General features: G+C 41.7%; 1 protein-coding gene across 1 annotated transcript in view; it reads right to left on the reverse strand.

Annotated features, from left to right (window-relative positions):
- The window catches only part of ITPKA (inositol-trisphosphate 3-kinase A), a 66,848-nt gene that overhangs the window by 19,221 nt on the left and 25,906 nt on the right, over positions 1–21,721 (reverse strand). The window lies entirely within an intron of this gene.

Genomic DNA, 21,721 nt, shown 5'->3' on the forward strand with positions numbered 1-21,721 from the left:
CAATCCAACAACATAACTGCACAATTACACCTGGAGGTGTGAAAATCCCGAGTGAACGAGGGTGGCACTAATAAACCTTTGGAAGTTTGCAGGATCAGGATCAAATTTCATACACAGCCTCCTCTAGTGGGGAGACACCAGCTCCCCCTTCAAAACCCTGTGCAATTACACCCAGGAGAAGGAAAATCCAGCGTGCATCAAAAAGGGTGTGTGGCACAAATAAACCTTTGGGAAATAAGCAAATATAAAGAAAATAGCCCAAAATGAGCATTTCCTCCATAGCCTAAAGTAAACAATTGCACAGGTACGACTTCATATGAATGCAAATTTGTGTGAAATCGGATTTGCACAAATTCACCCCTGCACAATCGTACACTTTAGGCTATCAGGGAAATGCATATTTTGGCCTATTCTTGCTTATTTTCCAAAGGTTTGTTTGTGCCCCCCACCATTTGGTGCACCTCAGATTTTCCCTCCCCTGTGTGAAATTGAGCAGGATTTTGAAGATAGAGGCGGCCTATGAAGTGCAGTCCTGATCCTTCAAGGGATTATAGAGCGGCAGCAACTATATGACCCTGTCTTGCCACGCCACTCCATAGGCAAGCAAATTAACCCACAATGCTTGTAAATAACCTCTACTGCAGACCTTGGGTTATCAGATTGGTTTACTTCAGGCCAAAAACCCATAGTGGTTAAAAAAAATTCCCTACAGATGGCACAACAAACCCATGATGGGTTAAATAATCCATCGCGGGTCATCATGTCATCCGAACCAAGTTACTGGTTCGGAAGCACCTTCACTGGCTGTTTCTAAGAACAATTCAGAGAGTTGGCATTTATTTCTAAAGCTGGGGACATGGATACTTTGAAGACTGCCTCCTCCTGCATTTGCTTGCCCAGCATTAAGATACTTATTGGATGATCATAGAATCATAGAATCATAGAATAGCAGAGTTGGAAGGGGCCTACAAGGCCATCGAGTCCAACCCCCTGCTCATTGCAGGAATCCACCCTAAAGCATCCCTGACAGATGGCTGTCCAGCTTCTTCTGACCCACTCCTTGCGCACTGGCTTGTAGTTCTACCTTCCTGACTAGACACACACACCCCGAACCCCTGCTGTTTCTCAGCATCTGGGTCCCGGAACCTGCCCCTGGCCCTGGGATACAGTGTATTCCCTGTCTTGGTGGTAGATGGGGAATATGAGTCTCACTGCTCCAATCAGTCTTGGCGAAAACAAGGCATCAACTTATAACTTATTTACAATTGTAAAATGTGTTTTTATTCATCCAATATTGTCTCCAAGTAAAATCCAATTAAGACACTGGTATGTGTTTTCTATATAAAAAATATAGATCCATCCAGATCCTCTCTGGATGTCCTGGGCAGGATCTACACTACTGCTTTAAAGCGCTTTATAACAGTTATAAAGCACTTTAAGTGCTTTAAAGCGCTATAAAACTGTTATAAAGCGCTTTAAAGCAGTAGTGTAGATCTGGCCCTGAAATTTGATGGGTGGCACCAACTAATTGTTGGTGGCCCATTTGGTTATGGCACCTCCCTTATGGAATCTTCTCTTCAGGGTAGCTTGCTTGGCGCCACTCTTATGTCCTTCCACCAGCAAGTGAAGATCTTTTTCCTCAGGCTTTTTAAATGTCAAGTAAATGTGATTCCAATCCAATGTCTTTTATTGACTCCAAGCTACAGGAGAGATTGTTCCACTGCCCACCCCCGAAACCTTGAGGATTGAAGTGTCGCAAGAGATGCACGTGCAAAGCAGGGTGGCCGCAAGCATCTGTCGCGTAACTTTAGGGGAGAAATGCTTTGCAGGGGAACGGGAGGACAGCTCGGGGAGGGAAGCCGCTGATCACAGCGCCCCACCCCACCCAGGGAAGGGGGATTCTAATGGGAACAAGCGCCGCCATTTGGTGGGAGGGCAGAGAGGGATGGGAGTGGGTGGGGGTCAACTATAATTGTCAGCCATGTGTTCATAGTCAACTCACAGTTGATTATTATCATGTCGTGTGAGGAGTACCCCCTAAATAGTAATCCGTAGAGTTGACTATTGGGTCATCAGAATGCTCTCTCTCTCTCTCTCTCTCTCTCTCTCTCTCTCTCTCTCTCTCTCTGGGAATGAAGTGAGTTGCATTCCAACAGGTTTTCTCTATCTGTACCACATCTTCTAGCTACATCAAAGAAGAAGACAGTGGAAGACTTACTACGGCCCAGCCAACATCCCTATCCAGGGCTGTGTGTATTTTATAACTCAAACCAGGCTGTTGCCATATGGTCCCTAATTGGGAAATGCCTACAATTTCTGCACGGATTTGCCCCATTGTTAAACGAGGATTTCCCCCTCCCCAACCCGCTGCTTGCAGCAAAAGCCTGTGGAACCCCCGCTGCAGTGGACCCATGTGAGCGGAAGCCTGTTTCCACGCTGGGGCTACTCTTCCAGGACGCCTGCATTCTCATTACACCAGCCCCACCTGTCGCACAGCTCTTGTATCCCACCTAGGAAGTCGAGCTAGTACTGAATACAACTGCGGATGCAAAAGAATGGGAGGAATTTTTCTATACAGAACTCACAGTTCTGCTAATCACACACTTCACTTAAAGTAATTATAGGTTAAAAATGTGTAAGAATTGACGCTGATGGACTAGCTTAAAATGGTGTGTGTGTGTGTGTGTGTGTGTGTGTGTGTGTGTGTATATATATATATATATATATATATATATATATATATATATATATATATTTAAGTGCCATTAGAAGTGGGGGAGGAATCCTATTGCCTAGCCTGCCTACACTGGTTAATTTTCATGACCCCTGGATCTTATTTCTCATTCTCGATTAAAAGCTCTGCTGGTGTTTTGAGCAAAATCATGTTGGAATTCCCCCCTCCCTGCTCCCCTGAGCTCTCATGCTCAACAGTACAAGCCTACACAAGCCCAGAAAGTGCTATTATGATAGCAAGAAACAAAGGGGGGAAGGCACTTTCTTCATAGTCTGAATTAATTGCCACTCATCCTCCTCTATTATTTCTTTCACTTTCATATGTCCTTTGAGCTGAATGCATAATTCTATGGCTCAATATATTACACCTAAATCTGTGGAGAATGTGCCATGCTGCCTAACACCACTTAGGAACACAATAGAGGGCCAATGCAGACATTACTTTAAATCTGTATCTAGCAGCTACATCTCGTTCTCATTTTCATTTCCAGAGTAGGTCCAGGAAGGATTTAAAGCAATGTCTGTTTTGGACCTGTGTTTGCTGGATCAAGTCCCACCCTGCCAAGCACTTCAAGATTCCTTTGGGAAGCACAGATTCCTTTGCCCAGATTCCTTTGGGAAGCACAACAGATGGCAACGAATTTTCTCTGCTTATAGCCAGCACTCTGCTTGTAACCAGCATACTAGGAGCTTTCTGATAGATGCTTTTGAACTGAGGTGCTGGAGGAAAATTCTGAGAGTGCCTTGGACTGCAAGAAGATCAAACCAGTCCATACTCCAGGAAATAAAGCCAGACTGCTCACTTGAGGGAATGGTGTTAAAGGCAAAACTGAAGTACTTTGGCCACATAATGAGAAGACAGGAAGGATACCCTGGAGAAGAGGCTGATGCTAGGGAAAGTGGAAGGCAAAAGGAAGAGGGGCCGACCAAGGGCAAGATGGATGGATGATATTCTGGAGGTGACAGACTTGACCTTGGGGGAGCTAGGGGTGGCGACAGCCGACAGAAAGCTCTGGCGTGGGCTGGTCCATGAAGTCACGAAGAGTCGGAAGCGACTGAACGAATAAACAACAACAATTTGTTGTGCACCCTTCTCTATTCATGGTTGTTTACAATGTTGTGACCCTCCACTTTCACTTCTGTTTGTAAACAGCACTTTCTGTGAGGTTTTTTAAAGCAAGTAAAAGGGGGCATTGGCGAAAGGAAGTGCACTTTCCTCTTGGATACTTGTGCTATCCTGCTATACCACAGTGCCACCTAGTGGTGATGTAGCAGAAACTCAAGGAAAGAAATACTTTGTAGAGTGGCCAAATCTCAATTGTGCGATGAAACTGAAAGTAGATTCAGCAGATTAACAGCCTCATGTACAAAAGCTGAACATGGAGATTCCATTCTTTCCTATAACATACTGCTAACCAATGGTTGATTCTTCCACCACTGCTTTCAATACAGTTCTAGATATGCAATGCTCTGAATGTGGGGTAAGCACTTCTGTGTGTTTAAAGATAACCATGCTAGTCTCTGGTATTTGGGGTGGGGGACAGAAAAGATGCATTACCACTGGTGTGACATGATATCACCTCCAACTGAGCCTGTTGAATACATGAGACTGATCTGTTTAAAATGCCTCTACAAGTTGGACCTTTGGATGCCAAGGGAAAAATGAAGAACAGTTCTGTTGGCATAGGGAAGAACAGTGCAAGAGATTCAGATCAATTACTCTCACACTATTGCCCCGCTCATGCTCTTCGCTCCTCTGATGCCATGCTTCTCGCCTGCCCAAGGGCCTCTACTTCCCTTGCTCGGCTCCGTCCATTTTCTTCTGCTGCCCCTTACGCCTGGAACGCTCTTCCAGAACATTTGAGAACTACAAGTTCAATCGCAGCTTTTAAAGCTCAACTAAAAACTTTTCTTTTTCCTAAAGCTTTTAAAACTTGATGTTGTGCAGACTTCTACTGTTACTTTCTACTGTTAGTTTTACCCTACCCTGTGCCTGCTTACCCTACCCTGTGCCTGTTTGCATTCTCTTCCCCTCCTTATTGTTTTACTATGATTTTATTAGATTGTAAGCCTATGCGGCAGAGTCTTGCTATTTACTGTTTTACTCTGTACAGCACCATGTACATTGATGGTGCTATATAAATAAATAATAATAATAATAATAATTACTACAGTAACAAGGAGGAAATGGATGTACTACAAAAAAATAAATCAGTATGTTTAGATTTGAGACTTGGTTTCCCCTATGTATACATATTATCATGTTCTTACATCTCCTTGCATTCACTATTTCTCTTCTTGTATTTAGCCCACCGGTGTTCTTTTAAAAGAATCAAAGAACAAACTCCACAAGTACAATCCATTCTGTATGTATTACTTTGCAAGTAATCCCGCCAAAAACAATAGATCTATTCATGAAATAAGGCTTCACTACAAAGAAATGGCAGAACTTGACTCCATACACTTTTAGGTTTATTAATGTTTTGCTTAAGAATAATGCAGCTTTCAGGGAACAAAAATGCCTGCCTTGTTAATCACAAGTAGAATGAGTTCAAATGGCCTACCTGTGGGTAGGAAAACACTGGCTTCTTTATTTTACAATGCCATGCACTTTTCCCTTGGACTCCTGTGCTCATTCAACTTATGGCCACTGTGCTCAGTGGTCATTGCAGGAGTACCTCATTGATTCATGGAAAGCATGTTTGAGCTATGCTGCTGAGTTGTGTGTGCTGTCTTTGTACTCTAATCCACGAGCAGTGAGGTGTGCCTTGTTTGCCTATGTCAGACGTTGGCAGAAAGACACATTCAATGCTGGGGATTTTCATAGTAGAGAAAACAAGTTTGTACTTCATTGAACAATTGGGGAAGCAGTGGGATGTAAAGTGTGGGTTTGTTTTTTTGTAAGGGACATGCACATCCTAATGCAATTTCATTCATTCCAGTTTCTATACTTCCCAATAGCCAAAGCTCTCTGGGCAGTCAGAAAAAATACAAAGCATAATATAACTTTAATATACCAAATTTAAAAACAGATAAAATAGCCCATTCTAAAGACCTGATTCACACAACATCAGTGTGTTATCAGCTTTGTTTGTTTCATTGTGGATTGTCGTGTAGTGCGAACCCGGCCAGTGTAGGCTTTAACCATGGTCAAACCATGCTGAGAACCCATGGCTTGTTTTTCAGTTGTTCAGAGTGGCTTGTTTTCAGAGTGGTTTGTCGTGACATGCAAACCCCACAGCATGGCTTACAGATGACTTGTCTGAAAGGGATACTGAAATGCGGCAAGAGTGGTGAAAAACCCAGTCACTATTTGCAATCTCACTTGCCAAAGTCGAGGTGGCAACAGCACGCACAGGGGCTGCCTCTGTCCTCCTTCATCAGTGCCACATTTTATAGCTAATTTTTATCCTTCCAGTCTCATGTAGTTAGCGCTGTAACGTTAAGAATATCAGTCATGGGCATGAATTTTCTGCCGATTTACCCTTAAGAAACTCAAACTAAACCAAATAAAGTTGGCTTTGGAATCTCACTGTATTCAATTTAGCTGCAAGACATCCCTGCAAGATTTATAATGCACCCGTTACTGCAGTAAACATATATCTAAGGGTCAAACTAGATGGTATGTTAACTGAGTGAATACTTGTGGGCCCACAGATCTTCCTCCCCCCACTCACACGACCTTTAGTTTTGTGCCTGTAAGATATGTGATGTTTCAGTCACACTCACAATTAATTTCATGTCCCTTCCCAAGTGTCCAGTTGCAGATCTCATATGGGGTGCCCGGATGAAGTTAACAATTCCTGGATGTTGTTTCATTGAAACCTTTGGAAACAGTCTTTGTCTACTAGTAATTTCTTTTTGTGTTGTGTTACTTGCTGTTCCTCTAATTCCTTGTATGACGGAAGCATATGTCCCCCAGGTGTCATTGTTACAATCTCCAGTATGTGCGGAATTATTCCCTCAAAGAATTATATCCAGTGATTAGCATTTTTCGCTTCGATAGCAATTTTTTTGTCATTACTCACTGCTCATGTATGAAGGCTTAACACTGAGTATTTATTAGTGAGAATAGACATTCTGCACATGCCCAGAGGCAATCAGCATTGACCACACAGTGTGCTAGAGCACTCAGAACAATCAAGAACTTAACAATAACAAAACCATGTCTTTGTGGCCAGACTTAAACACAAAGGTGGGCAGACTAACTCTAAAATGAGGCAAGCTACAATGCAGGATAAAGAGATTTGCATTATGAAGGAACTGAGAAGACATTTTGTGTTTTAAGCATGGTTTTTCGCTTTATTGCACTCAGGTCAGTGGTTAAAATGCCCAAAACCAATTCTTATAAACAGATTGAGTTTAATAGTCAGTGAATAGTCTGAACCAGTATGGACTTCTTTCAACATTTCTTTAGATGGGTGGATCTCACTACTACACTTGTATAGGTTCTTTGATAGACCTTGACAAACCATCGGCCCTTTCTACACCTAAGGATTATCCTAGGAAAATGGAGGGATCATCCCTGCCTGCTCCCGAGATCCCCTGTGTGTCATCTGCATGCACAGGAACAATCCCAGGACGATCCTGGGATATAGGGCTGGTGTAGACATGCCCATCATGTGAGGGAGGGAGGAAGCAGCAGCCAGGCACCTCTCCATCGTGCCTGGGTCCAGCTGAGAGCCCCCTCCCTCCTGCTACCAACTGTCTCTGCAGAGGCCACCAGTGGGGGAGGAAGCAGCAGCCAGGCACCTCTCCATTGTGCCTGGGTCCAGCTCCAGCTGAGAGCCCCCTCCCTCCTGCTACCAACTGTCTCTGCAAAGACCACCAGTGAGGGAGGAAGCAGCAGCCAGGCACCTCTCCACTGTGCCTGGGTCCAGCTCCAGCCGAGAGCCCCCTCCCTCCTGCTACCAACTGTCTCTGCAAAGACCACCAGTGAGGGAGGAAGCAGCAGCCAGGCACCTCTCCATCGTGCCTGGGTCCAGCTCCAGCCGAGAGCCCCCTCCCTCCTGCTGCCAACTTTAACTGCTGAACTTTGCAACTAAGATTGTAGTGCCTGAATTTCCTTTCCTTTCCCCCCTCCTCCTCCTCCCTCCCAATCCCCTTTCCTTTTGTGTCATGTCTTTTAGATTGTAAGCCTGTGGGCAGGGACTGTCAAGAAATACTTTTGTAAGCCGCCATGAAAGCCTTTTTTGGCTGAATGGCGGCATAAAAATGCTTAAATAAATAAATAAAATAAATCATGGGCCCTTTCATAGAATGCATCTCATGGATGCCCTTTCTGTTTAACTCTGCAACCATCATCCTGCAAAACATGATCTGACAGAATGTCTCATCCAAAAGCCCCTCTGGAATGTGCAGCAGGATTCTAAATGGTCTGGCAATGTATGCTTCTGTCCATTAATACTGAAATAGACGAGGCATTTTTCTTGGTATACTAGTTATTGTGTCTCATCCATTCCAGGAGTAATGGACAGAAGCAAGTGCTATGCAAATACACAGCTCTTCTTTCTAGATATACACAGGCATATAATTGCACTTGAGAGGAAAAACACTAAACCAGCACACAGTCAATAACAGAAAATATATCATCAAGTGGGACACATCACAGCTTTAAGGCCAAATTTCAGAGGGCAACCAAAACCCTGGAATTGATTTTTTTTTAAGATAAAGAGAAAAATATTTATCTTTATTTGCTGCTTAGGTTAGAAAGTTTAAGAAGGATTATACACATCAGTGTGTTCACAGTAAGCATGGAATGTGGTAAGCTGGGTCAGAATTTGACATCTGGGAAGTCTCAGCCCTCTGTTTTTTTTAAAGCTGTGGGGAAATCAGAGATAGAGAGCGAACTTTAAATTGCACTCAAGTCAGGGATACACGCAAAGCTTAAGAACACAGGCACAAGTAGGCATATTTCTTTGTAAGAACCCCCAATTTAAATAGCAGCATTACTTCTTTGTACTTCTCCAAAGACTTTAGTTGCAGCTTTGAGACTCATCGTAACTGAATTGTTTCGTAAAGCAAGATCACATGGAGCTATTTCAGCACAGAAATTATCACATATATTATAGCCGTGGATTTTTCTGTAGCTTAAATTAGGCCACATCTATGTTACTGGCTACAACAGAGATCTTTGTGTATGTAGCTGAAGGTACATACTATCACAAATAGTATTGGTGGGGGTGGAGAGAAAAAAGAACCAGGTTGCTTTCAAAGAGTGTCTATTCTTCAATACACATCGTGAAGAACGAACAGAAAAGCCATTCGGGTTAACTAAGTGCTCAATGTTTCTCTTCCATTATGAGCCAACTCTCTGCTTGGAAATATGTGAGCAGCTGTTGTTGAAGTCAACAAATAACCTAAAAGCACAAATCAGACACACAGTTAGGCCTGAGACACAACCTATTTTTGCAAACAGGTATTTTGTTTCAAAAAGGTGAAGCAGTAGGGAGAAGAGCCTCCCCCTCCCCCCCCCCCCCCCCATGCTTGCTTCCTGGTAAATATTCTACTTCCCATCCAAATCAAACATGACTCATAGCTTGTCAGAAAGATTTATCTGGGTGGGATGAGATGATAAAAGCAAGAATGTTCTTAGAGCAAGCCCTGACAGGACAAGAGCAATCACATACACAAGTAAAGAAAACATTTATATTCTTCACTTCAGATGAGTTAAACTGACACTCCAAAATCCACTAAGAGGGCCATGAAACAGTTGAAAATAATAGGTAAACCTCTTAGCATGTTATATATCAGCACAGCAATCCTAACATTTGATTTGTACCTTGCTTTTCTACCAACGAAAATGGCACTCAAGGCTTACTATGGATCTAGTTGAGTAGTTGCAACCTGCCAAGAAGCAAGCCCTAAGAATGATCAAGCTGAAGATAAGCATCTGGAGGACGCATATTGGTTTTCTGAAACTGTACTCCACCTGGATGCGGTAATGGGCTGGATGACAGACAATACACAGACTCAGTCCAGAGAAGACAAAGATACTGTAAGTGGGTGATTTATCTGCCCAGCTGAGCGGTGTTCAACCCATTCTCCCTGCTAAATGATTGAGGCTTGCTGTTTGGCAGTGCTCCTGGATCCAGCACTTTTTATCAGCTTAGCCTGATATAGGGGTGGGGTGGAAGGACACATTTCTTCAGTTCACATTTTAATGCAAACTTATTTAATTCACACTTTCTGAGCCAATACACAAACCAAAACGCAACTACCCATTGATATCTACACTTCTCCAAATTTTACAATGCAGTTCTCCAATCAAAAACATGTGCACAAAGAAGTACATATTAGTGAAAACATCATACGGAAATGCATTATGTTAGAGAAGCTGATTTGAAAAAAAACACATATTGTGTACACAAATGGACATGAAAATTGATACAAACTTTTGTGCAGACCTTTACAAAAGTTTGCAAGCTGATGTGGAAGCAAGACAAAATGAACTTAAGGTTGGAAAAATGAGGAACAGAGTGAAATCAAAATTGCCAGATATGTCCATTCCTAGTACAGATATAATTGACATACCATTCTAAAGAGAAATAGCATTGTTATAGTTATCCATGTGCTGGAAACTGCTCGGTTAGACTACCGCAATGTGTTGTACATGAGGCTGCACTTGAAAACAGTCCAACAATTGCAGTTAGTCCAGAATAAGGCTGCAAGACTTACGAAAAGGTAGTATGGGCACATTATGCTGATGCTTATTTGCACTAGCTTCCAGTCCATTTCTGGGCCCAATCAAAGTGCTGGTTTAAACTTTTAAACACCTCAGTGAAATCAATAAGGGGGTTGGGAGATCTTTTCTGCCACTATAACCAGTGCTCAGTACTATGGTGGCAGTCAGTTGATCTGCCACTATAGCCATGTGCTATCTGTTTGTGAGAGGATGAAATTAGCACTGGGGGGATGTGTGCAATGCATTCCCTGAAACCAATTCCACTGTCTTTCTGTCCAAGATATGATAAGCTTTTTAAAAGTTCTGGCCCCTTTACAGCTCAGTATATGGTGGAACCATCAACTCATATCAAATCAAGGAGAAGTTCTTCCTCTGATCCTAATTTTTCTCCAGCCAGAACTTTTTAAAACAGTGATGGGGACCTAACAAGTTATATTATTCTGGAGCATTGGAGGCAAAATTAGGGTCGGGGGTGACCCCAATTTTGCCAAGAACTCTCCCATTCAGTGTGGGGAAAGGAAGGTACAATACCTCTATCTCCATACTGTACCAATGAGGTTCAGGGTTGGCTCTGCTGCAAAATGTTCATTCCGTCCCAAAACTGAGCAGAACTGTGCTATATGGATCAGGGGCTCAATAAGCAACCTAACCCATGTAACACTATAGCACTGCACTACTCATGTCGCTCATTCCCAAAACTGCAATCACAGTATAACTACTAAAGCCCAATTACTTTAGGGAATTACAGTGCTCAGGCTTGAGGTTCAATGTGGCACAAAAGCTGCTCACGGAGCTCTCAAACTAGACAATGTAGCTCTACAACTGCTCAGGTTCGGATTTGGCTGAGCCGCTCTCAGCTAAACCAGCCCCAAAGTGAACAACCGCAGCCTGAGAGTACAAGGTTTAGAGAAACATCAAAACATTTTTTTGCAGGTCCCAACTTGTCACTGATAAAAGACAACCTTAGATGGGCCACTAACTTCAATATTTGAAGTCAGCAGACCAACATTTACCAAGATGGGTCATGTAAATTCACGCATAAGGTGACCCCTTTCTATGACTCCTTCCCAACAAGAAATGCAGGGAAAGACTCACGTCTCTTCTGCAAATGGTTCCACACAAAATGAAACCAGGAGAAACTGGTGGCCACTACAAATAATGGGTAATTATTAAGATTAGATAATATATTTTAGCATCCAACAAAAGCCTTTGATTTTACCTTTGTTAAAAATGCAATTGCATTTGACTTTAGTTTTATTTGTTCCATGGGGATTGGCCCATGGAAGTACATACACCCAAGACATGACACCTAGGCCCGGCAACTCCATCCAAATGCTCTCAGAGCGTAAGAGGCCAGCAGCAATATCAACCCATTTCCACAAAATCATTGCAGGGTCTGGTAAACAGCACCAGAAACTGGTTAACACCCAGTTGAATTTTAAGATGCCTTTTAATAATGTGCTGCTTTTAATAATGTATTAGTTTTAAATGTTTTAATTATTAATATGTATTTTTGGTGTTTGCATTTGTGTTGTACCCCACCTCAATCCAGAGGGAGAGGCAGGTAACAAATAAATATATTATTATTATTATCATCATCATCATCATCATCATCATCATCATCATCATTATTATCACAAAACCAAGGAGGGAAGGAGGAAGTCCTACACCTCACTAGGTCATTGGGTTGCGCTGACAAGGCAGTAGTCTTTTTTCTTACCTCATGAGGAGGCAACCAAAGAATTGCATGGCAATTCGCAAGCCTCAATTCCACATGGTTTTGCAAACCAAGCATGGGATGTGTGTTGTTGGAAGGCGGGGGAATATGCCAAACACACTTTAGGTGGCGATCAGCAAGTTATTTTATTCCACCCTGAAACCAAGCAAACCACCACACTGATAGCAAAATAATCCATAATTTTGTTCTAGTGAGACAATACAAGCATTGGCAATCAGAGAATGTTCTCTGTAGATCTGATGGGGTCAGAATCATGATGTTAGTAGGGACTTTGCTTATTAACATCTACTGCTGCCCTTCCCACTCATAATGACAATGTACGTTCTGCAAAGTAAGTTCTGTCATGCCACTGTAGGACCCCACAATGCACTGCGAGTCATGAAATAAAAGCGAAATCTGGGGCACGATGAGGTTTGAATCTTGCTGCCTTTCTTTTATTTCAATGACTATTTCTCCTCTTTCTGGAAACCTAACTCATGTCCTGTGATATAAACAGGAAGTGTAAATCCCACAGAGGATACACCTGCTGAAGGTTCAGTGAACAGCAGCTGTGACCTTTAGCCACGTCTTGAGCGCAGAAACCAGAATCACCCAGGGCGGTTACAATCTAAGCACGTGGCTTATCAACATATTCATGGCAGTGGTTGGAGAGAAGAAGGGCGAGCACTGCAATTTTATTGTCAAACAACATGGGATGAAGAGCAAAGTATTGCTCATGACACACAAAGCTGGATCTGTTTTGCCCAATGATAAAGAAATGTACCTCTCTCTAAACAGTAGGGTTATTTGAGAAGGCAAGCAGTATTGCTGCTGCTTGATCTCTACTTTAATTAACAGGCAAACAAAAGTGTATTCATTTATTCAACTGGGAAACAGTGAAAAGTTCTTTAGAATCATGTTAACTTCTCTCAAACAGTCAGTAATATCAGTATTCTTTCTTTGCTACAATTGAGAACTGGTTAGGTTAAAAAAGTGGAGGAAATACCAGAAATGAGGAGCCTTTGACATTTATAATCCTCCTGAAACACCACACCCAAAAGTTTGCATCCAGTCAACCCCCTTGTTAGGGACTAGAATCATACAATCATAGAATAGTATGGAAGGGGCCCACAAGGCCATAGAGTCCAACCCCCTGCTCAATGAAGAAATCCACCTTAAAGCATCCCTGACAGATGGCTGTCCAGCTGCATGTTGAAGGCCTGTTGTGTGGGAGAGCCCACAACCTCCCTAGGTAATTGGTGGAATAAGTAATCAGATCTATCAATTTAAAAACAAAAAGCTGTGGGACAAGAATGTCCCTGCTGGATTGGGGCAGTAGCGTTGGAAGAGGGAGGGTTACTTCTTCCACATACACATTGTTTTCCCAATCCAAATCTTTCGTAAGGTGCTATTAGCCCTATGCCACTGCCCCAATCCAGTTCACAATTTCCCATGCTTTTAAGAGTTGCAGAGGACAGGGTGACTATAGCTGATATATTATTTAAACTACTGCATTTCATGAAACATTACAGACAAGACAGGACAAGTCAAACATTAGGCAAAAATATTTTTAAAACACATTTCAATTTCCATTAAACAAGGACTCTAGTAAAATGCTGGGATGTTTATTATATTTCCTTCAGTTATTTCTATATTACGTTTACTAACATATTTAGGTGGTTCATATACACAAAACAGAAGCCATAAGGCTGGCAGAATACTGCTAGCATTATGACTCTGGTGTACTTACATGATCAGAGGATAGGAATAAACAGAAAGCTTTTGTAAGAGAGGAAAATAAACGGTGGGGTCCCTGCACTGAATTAATGCTATTTATTTTAGTCATAAATCAAATAAAGTCAAATGTGAAGATGACAACAAATGCAAACAATTCAGTGTAAGTGTAAATTGATGCATAGTGGGATAAAGAGCCTTAACCTTGGGTATATACTGATGGGATCTAAATTTCCTATAACCCAAAGGAATCAAATCTCAGCGGCATAGTAGAAAACTCACTGAATATAATAGCTGAGTGAGCTGCTTCAATGAAGAAAAATAAAATTCGCTACTAGAAATGATTAGGAAAAGAAGTAAATCAGTAACTATACATTTTCATAAATATATATTTATGGTTGCCCCTGACCCCCCCCCCCCAAAATCATAGACCTGGAAAAGGTACAGAAAAGGGAAACAGGCCAGAGGGCTGGAAGAGGTCAGACATAGTGGCTAGTTATCCAAATGAAATGTATTAGTAGACGGTTCAGAACAAACCAACAAGAGACTTCTTTGGGGCACCACAGAATCAACTGTTAATATTTTAGATCGATACTGGTCACACCACTTCCATATTGACAAACGTGCTGGCAACAGTTGTACATGTATAGGGCTCCTTCATGTGAAGAGGAATACCGGGATATTCAAGATTCCCCTTCATATGGAGAAGCACTGCTAAGAGAGATCTGCAAACACTAGGGTCTCTTCATATAGACAATGGGCACACGTGAAAGTAGTGGAATGGGGCAGGCCTGGTGAGTGCTACCCCCTCAACATGTGAGAAGCGTTCATTTGGACACCCTTGCAGTCTATCTCATGACCAGATACTAGGTACAAACAATTGGCAACAGGTACCTCCATTGTGGCCTGTCTGTAAATTCCCCAGTAAAAATGGTAATTGGAAATTTTAGGGTTTAAGAAAATGCTGACCCAGATAGTGAAAACGCTGTTTAAGAAAATGCTGACCTACATAGAGCTTTGAGCACATCCCACTAGGTGATTCTTCTGTAAACATATAAACTGTATGCAAACCATGAAAATTATAGACAGGCATTTGGGTTTCATGATTTCCCAACTGAAAAGTCCAGAAACTTCTATTTTGATGCTGTGTTTATTGTAGATATAGACAAATCCTTCCTTTCCCACCAACAAAAAGTATCTTCATAGAACAGTGGTTCTTAACCTGGGGTCCATGGACGCCCAAGGGGTCTATGGATGGGTTTCAGGGGGTCCGTGAAAGTCAAATAAATTTATTCATACTTTGTGTATGTCATACACTGTATGAGGCAATCAATTTTCAATAAAATAAAGTATAATCATTGCATGCAAAGTTGTGCTTATGTGCATTTTTCTAGGGAGGGGGACCATAGCTTTCACCAGATTTTCAAAGGGGTCCATGACTCAAAAAAGGTTAAGAACCATTGCCACAGAAGATGGCTGGGAAAGCAAGATCGCTCGTGCTCGCATCTGAACATATAAAGGAGGAAGACCAGATCTCTGTTGAATTAGCTACTCGGGGGTGGGGGGAGGCGTTGAGCAAAACCCAACAGCTTTGTATGGTAGAAGCTGGTTAGGCATCATTATATATTATTATGCTAAATAAACATTTTTAATGAATAGTAGTCCTCATTGAAGGTACAGGGCCCACCCAGGGAGGTCCGGTGTTAGCATGTGAAGTAGCCACCCACAGGCTAGATCAGAAGCACATATTACCAGTTGCCGACCATACTACACATAATTGCATACTACTCAGTCATGCAACTATTGACTAAGGTGGTAGCAAGTTGATACTTAACAGGGAATGGAAAAGTGTTTTGCAAATATTTTTACATCAGCCACAGCCTAACCTAATAAGGTCTGTGTTATGCCTCCTCCATTTTATCTTAAGACTGCTAGAATTTACAAACTTGAGTGTTTTCATCTTTCCCAACTATATCCTATTTCCCCCCTCTGCTTATTATTATTATTATTATTATTATTATCATCATCATCATCATCATCGCTTTGGATAATAGAGCAACCCGCCTATTAACACGGACTGGCCGGCAAGACCATATCATGCCAGTCCTTCTACAACTTCATTGGCTGCCAGTCCAGGTCCGGGCCCGATTCAAAGTGCTGGTACTAACATTCAAAGCCCTAAATGGCATGGGGCCAGGTTATTTGAAGGAGCGCCTCCTCCCATATGTGACTGCCCAGACATTAAGATCATCTACAGGGGTCCTTCTCCGCGAGCCCCTGCCAAAGGAAGTGAAGCAGGTGGTTACTAGGAGGAGGGCTTTCTCTGCTGTGGCACCCTGGCTGTGGAATGAGCTCCCCAGAGAGGTTCGCTTGGTGCCTACAGTGTACTCCTTTCATCACCAGCTGAAGACCGTTTTATTTTCTCAGCATTTTAACACTTCATTTAACTTAAATTTAAACTTTGCTGTTTTAATTCTATATTTTAACCTATATCAATTTTTGCTGGGTGGTTTTAATCCTGGTTGTGCTCTTTATATTGTATTTTGTATTTATGTTTTTTAAATTGTTGGTTGTTTTATACTTTTCATGGTTTAATTTTTGTGAACCGCCCAGAGAGCTTTGGCTATTGGGCGGTATAAAAATGTAATAAATAAATAAATTTGGATTAAGAGTTTTGACGAACTCAAAAGCTTGCGCACATCTTTACAATTTATTCGTTGGTCCTAATAGAGGTATTACTCTACTGCTACTTCTGGGATTTTTCTAGAGGACTGACATGGTTACCTGACTAGGGAGTAACCCTTACAATGACCCTGTTCAGACAACACTCTAAACCATGATGGTTAAGATTTTTGAAGTAAACATTATGGTTTAGGGTGTTGTGTGAACCATTGCTAACCATGGTGGCTACATAACCACAGTTTAAACATGCTCACTAACTACTTGCTGCAAAAGGGTAAACAGCCTAACCATGGCTTAGCATGTTGTCTGAATAGGCCCAATGACAGCCAGTGGTAGATATGTCAGCCAAAAGCCCTGCTTCAAGGATCTTCAGCATTAACCCACTAAGACAATTAACCCTGACAGAATTCATTGCAATGGATCAAATGCACATATAGACAGGTAAGCCATATCAAATTCCCAATAATGTGGAGATAAGTATCAGAGCTTAGTCACCACTACAACTAACCCAAAACTACATACCAAATAATCACAAAGCGAAGTGTAGCCATAACAATGCCTACCCAAGTCCCTCTGTAGCATTTTTATTTTATTTTAAAGCATCACAGATAGTGAAAGACTGTCTTATATACAATAGCCATATAGAAAGAACTGCATGCAAGTGAAATTGTAGGAATCCTGTGTATATGCTTTCCAATTCTCAAGGGTCATGTAAAAATAATCTGATTTAGGGTAACCATATGAAAAGGAGGACAGGAGTCCTGTAACTTTAACAGTTGTAGAGAAAAGGGAATTTCAGCAGGTGTCATTTATATGCATGCAGCACCTAGTGAAATTCCCTCTACATCACAAGAGTTAAAGCTGCAGGAGCCCTGCCTAGCGTGACCAGATACAAAAGAGGACAGGGCTCCTGCAGCTTTAACTGTGGTGATGAAGAGGGAATTTCACTAGGTGCTGTATGCATACAAATGACACCTGCTGAAGTTCCCTTTCTAATACAACTGTTAAAGATACAGGTGCCTTGTCCTCCTTTTCATATGATCACCCTATCTGATTCACATAAAAAGAGAGCCAGTGAGGTGTAGTGGCAAGATTGACGGACTGGGAGTCGGGAGATCTGGGTTCTAGTCCCCATTCAGCCATGGAAGCTCACTGGGTGACTTTGGGCCAGTCACAGACTCTCAGCCCAACTTACCACACAGGGTGGTTATTGTGAGGATAAAATGGAGAGGAGGAAGATTATGTACACCACCTTGGGTCCCTTAGAAGAAAAAATGCGGGATATAAATGCAATAAAAAAATTTGTTTTGAAAATACCAATACATAAGAAAGATAACTGCACAAATACTAAAACCAAAGTGCTGGGAGTGTGAAATCTTATCTTTGGAGAGTGGCCAATGAACTTGGGCAAGTCAAATAATTTGCTTAAGTTCTTTCTCACCCACAGCTTCTGTAAATTTAACATACAGATTTTGCAGCCTACTTCATAGAGAGGATTAAATGTTTTGATACATTAATGGTCATAAAATGTTTGAAGATTCAGACTTGATATATTTTAAATCTTAAATCTTAAAATATATCAAGACAATGACAAAAAAAATCTTTGGAAAGCCAAAGTTCAATATCTCAAAGTCCCCCATTCCAATACTTCACACACCCTTTGAAAAACTGCAATTATTATTATTATTATTTATTTATATAGCACCATCAAACAGTTACTGTTTCATATAGCAAGTACTATTGCATGTATTTACAAATAAGAGCTAGACTCTCTAAAAGGAATGCAAAAGCCAACAATACGTGTTATCTAATAGGGAGTGGTGTTTACCTACAGAAAAGCCACATCCTTCAGCAATTACTTTGCTTAATAATCCATGACTTTCACATCATCATTGGAGGGCTGTTCCAAACGACTGTATCAAAGGGTGGATTTGCTCATGCCATAATCATTGGTTATAGCACAGATAAGAGTTGAAAAGTTTCTAGCAACCTGTAACAGAGGAGGAGTTTAAAAGGGCAGAACTGTCACAGGTACAATTTTAAAGGGAACGAGTGTGTGAAGTCACTGGGAAATATATTCTACCCCGCAAAAAGGGCCAGGAAATATGTGCTCCCTACAAGCAGATGATGGAAAAGCAAATTGATTATGAGGATGATGACATTGAGGATTATTTATATAGTACCATCAGTGTATGTGGTGCTTTACAAAGTAGCATAGGCAAAAAGATAGGTCTGTGCACCCAAAAGCTTACAGTCTATATATTTCTCCCCAGACATAAAGTATCTCACAAGCTAGGTGTGCTTGCAGGCAGAGAGTTCGTAGGGTTGCTACCAAAGGACACTGTGCAGTTATTCTATCTCTCCCTCCTTTACATCTTTCCAAAGATGGAAGACACTGTGGGATCACACTGTGGGAGGGTTCACAAATGAAAAATATGCCTGGAATCCCCACAAAATCCCATGCATGAGGCAGGACAACCTCGTATGGAAGCATCCTTTGACTAAAAGTTCTGTCTTGGCTCGATGAGATTTCTCTTACTCATATATACAAAAGAAAAATCACACCCTGACACTATTCATCATTAGGAATATTTGTTCTTATAAATGTAGTTATTTGGCAACATTTTAGCCCACACATCCTTCAAGGAGTTCAGTTAACAGGCTTAACCTCACAACAACAATGTGAAGTAGGGTCAGGCTGAGAAATAGCAACTTGCCCAAGGCTATGCGGATTGCTCAACTGCATTTTCCACGTCCAAACAGCCATTCACCGGAACCAAAACTGAACTGTGGTCATTACAATGGATACAAAAAGGAGACCAAAAAAATGAAGGCACTATCTTCCAAATGCAAGTATTTAAAAAGAGGAATGATCCACTAGCCCCAGCTCCAAGGCCGGTAAGATAACTGATCTTACTCCTCAGTTATAATGTGCTTCCAGCATAGCTTTGACCAGCTAGCATAGTGAAGGATCCAATGGTGAATGGCTGCTAGTGCTATTTACGTTGTGCTAATGGAAATCAATGCTCGTGCAATGTCAATAGTGCTGACTAGTGTGATGGAAAACCCATAGCACTAGCCAGCACTATTTATGTTGCTCAAGGCTTGATTTCTGCTCATGGACGGACATTGCTGGATTCTTCCAACATTCTCCTACATCTTTTGTTCTCGCCACCTATCTATAAGATGAAAATAACAGCATATCTCTTGCATTGTAGGTATACTGCACTGCTTTATTTTCCATAATTACTCCTCTATCCCTACAAATGATACAGCCAAAACTTTAGCACACAACGATTGGGGGGGGGGGATATTTTGTTTTTGCTCTGATCCAGCTGCCAGATTGGAAGATTAAGGTCATGCATGGCATATTTTCTTCCAATGCAGTGCCATTGTTGGAGAGGGAGTTTAGGGCATTCTCAGAATGCCTAAATCCTCACAGGAGAGCAGACCCTGCTCGACTTGCCAGGTACAGGTTTGCACATCAGTTGCACTGGAGCATGTGAGAGCTTGCTCTGATTCAGAAGATGCTGCAGATCACTTCATTGGCTTTGCCAGACCTGAAGAGCATAATATACTCTTGGTGCACTGCTACTTTTGTAGTCTTACCAGTTTACGGAAAATCCTACAGAGCGATATATACTAGCTATACTATACACTTAGCCCAGATTAAAGAGTGTTATTAAAATCTAAAGCCATCTCAAGCATGAAACAAAGTACACCTTTGTGGGGTTTTTTTTAAGTACACTAATAATAAGCAGCATGGAATTAGCATGAATGTGAACATGTATATTTTGCAGAATTAAAGGTACCACAAGAAAGCAGCTCTACATTTTCTGACTTTTGAGAATTTAAAATCAGGGAAAGCCAGAAACATACAAATGAATATACAGATCTGCAGTACCAAAACACTGTATTGAAGTATACGGCTATAACAGGCAGTATTATATCAACCAAGACTCAGTACAAGAAACGTAATAGTTCTGGCTTGGTGGGCAGAGTACTCTTCCAGTAGAATACCCTGTCCAATTCATACACCTGCTAGGTGCAGAGTAGAAGTTATTAGGCCGAATACTGACCAGTTAGCAAGGTGGGTAGGGGACACAAAAGCAGCTTTAAAACCAGGTGTGAGAGCTACCACGCTGTGACCAACGCTAGCACTGGTTACAAAGCATGTGTTGTTGGGGGGGGGGGTGCAGAAATCCTGGAAACTACAGCTGCTGGTTAGGCGGCTTCAGACAGCACCAACCTGCAACACAACAGCAGTTTGATTATCATTTGTATGGTACTGCATTGTTCACCTAATGGGAGATAACAAGGGAGGGTGTTTCCAGACAGATGCTACCAATCAAAAGACACTGTGCAGCTATTCCATCTTTCCCTCCTTAACGTATTTTTTGTGGTAAGAAAACAACAGAAGCAGCAGTGAGAACACAGGAAGGTTACAAATACAAAGATTCATCATTTGGATTCCCCCACCCCGAATAAATTATGTGAATGACAGGGCAATTATACAATAAAAGCCTCATCTAGACGGCACCTGTGAAGTCATGCAACCTGGGACGAGTAGGCCTTCTGCAACTCCAAAAACAAGACTTCAAGTACCAGCATTCCTGATCATTGGCATTGCTGGAAGGTGCCTCGGGGAGTTGAAGTCCAAACATCTGGAAAACTACCTTCTGCCCACCCCTGGTCTAGCTGCATGTCACCATCCCCTGTATACCAGTGTCGAAAGGAAGTGTAGAGAACCTCTGAAGGTGTTCATGGAGAACCCCCTTCTTTTAAACTAACTGTTCTCTAAAACATGACTTTCCACATGCCATACTTCTTTTGTTCACTTCACTGTTTGCAAAATGCAATGTGGAACATGCTGTAGGTATCCACCTGCAGTTCATAAATCTATCATGGCTATTTCTTTTTATTTTCTTCATACATAACTATTAGGTCACTGCTAGAAATTAAGCTAAATTAAAAATCTCCAAACTTCTTCAAGTTTGTAAACAATTAGCTTACTCTGTATTATCTTTTGCCAGTTCTTGCATCTGGTCCTCATTAATTTTCCTGCAGTATCGAAGTTCCTAGTAGAAGCCAAAGTAACTGAGCTGTTCCAGAATGTAAGGGAAGTAGAAGATACATAATTTACATTATCATAGACTGGAGATGCTTTTAAA

This window comes from Elgaria multicarinata, chromosome 2 (genome assembly GCF_023053635.1).
Source record: "Elgaria multicarinata webbii isolate HBS135686 ecotype San Diego chromosome 2, rElgMul1.1.pri, whole genome shotgun sequence".
Taxonomy (NCBI): Eukaryota; Metazoa; Chordata; class Lepidosauria; order Squamata; family Anguidae; genus Elgaria; species Elgaria multicarinata.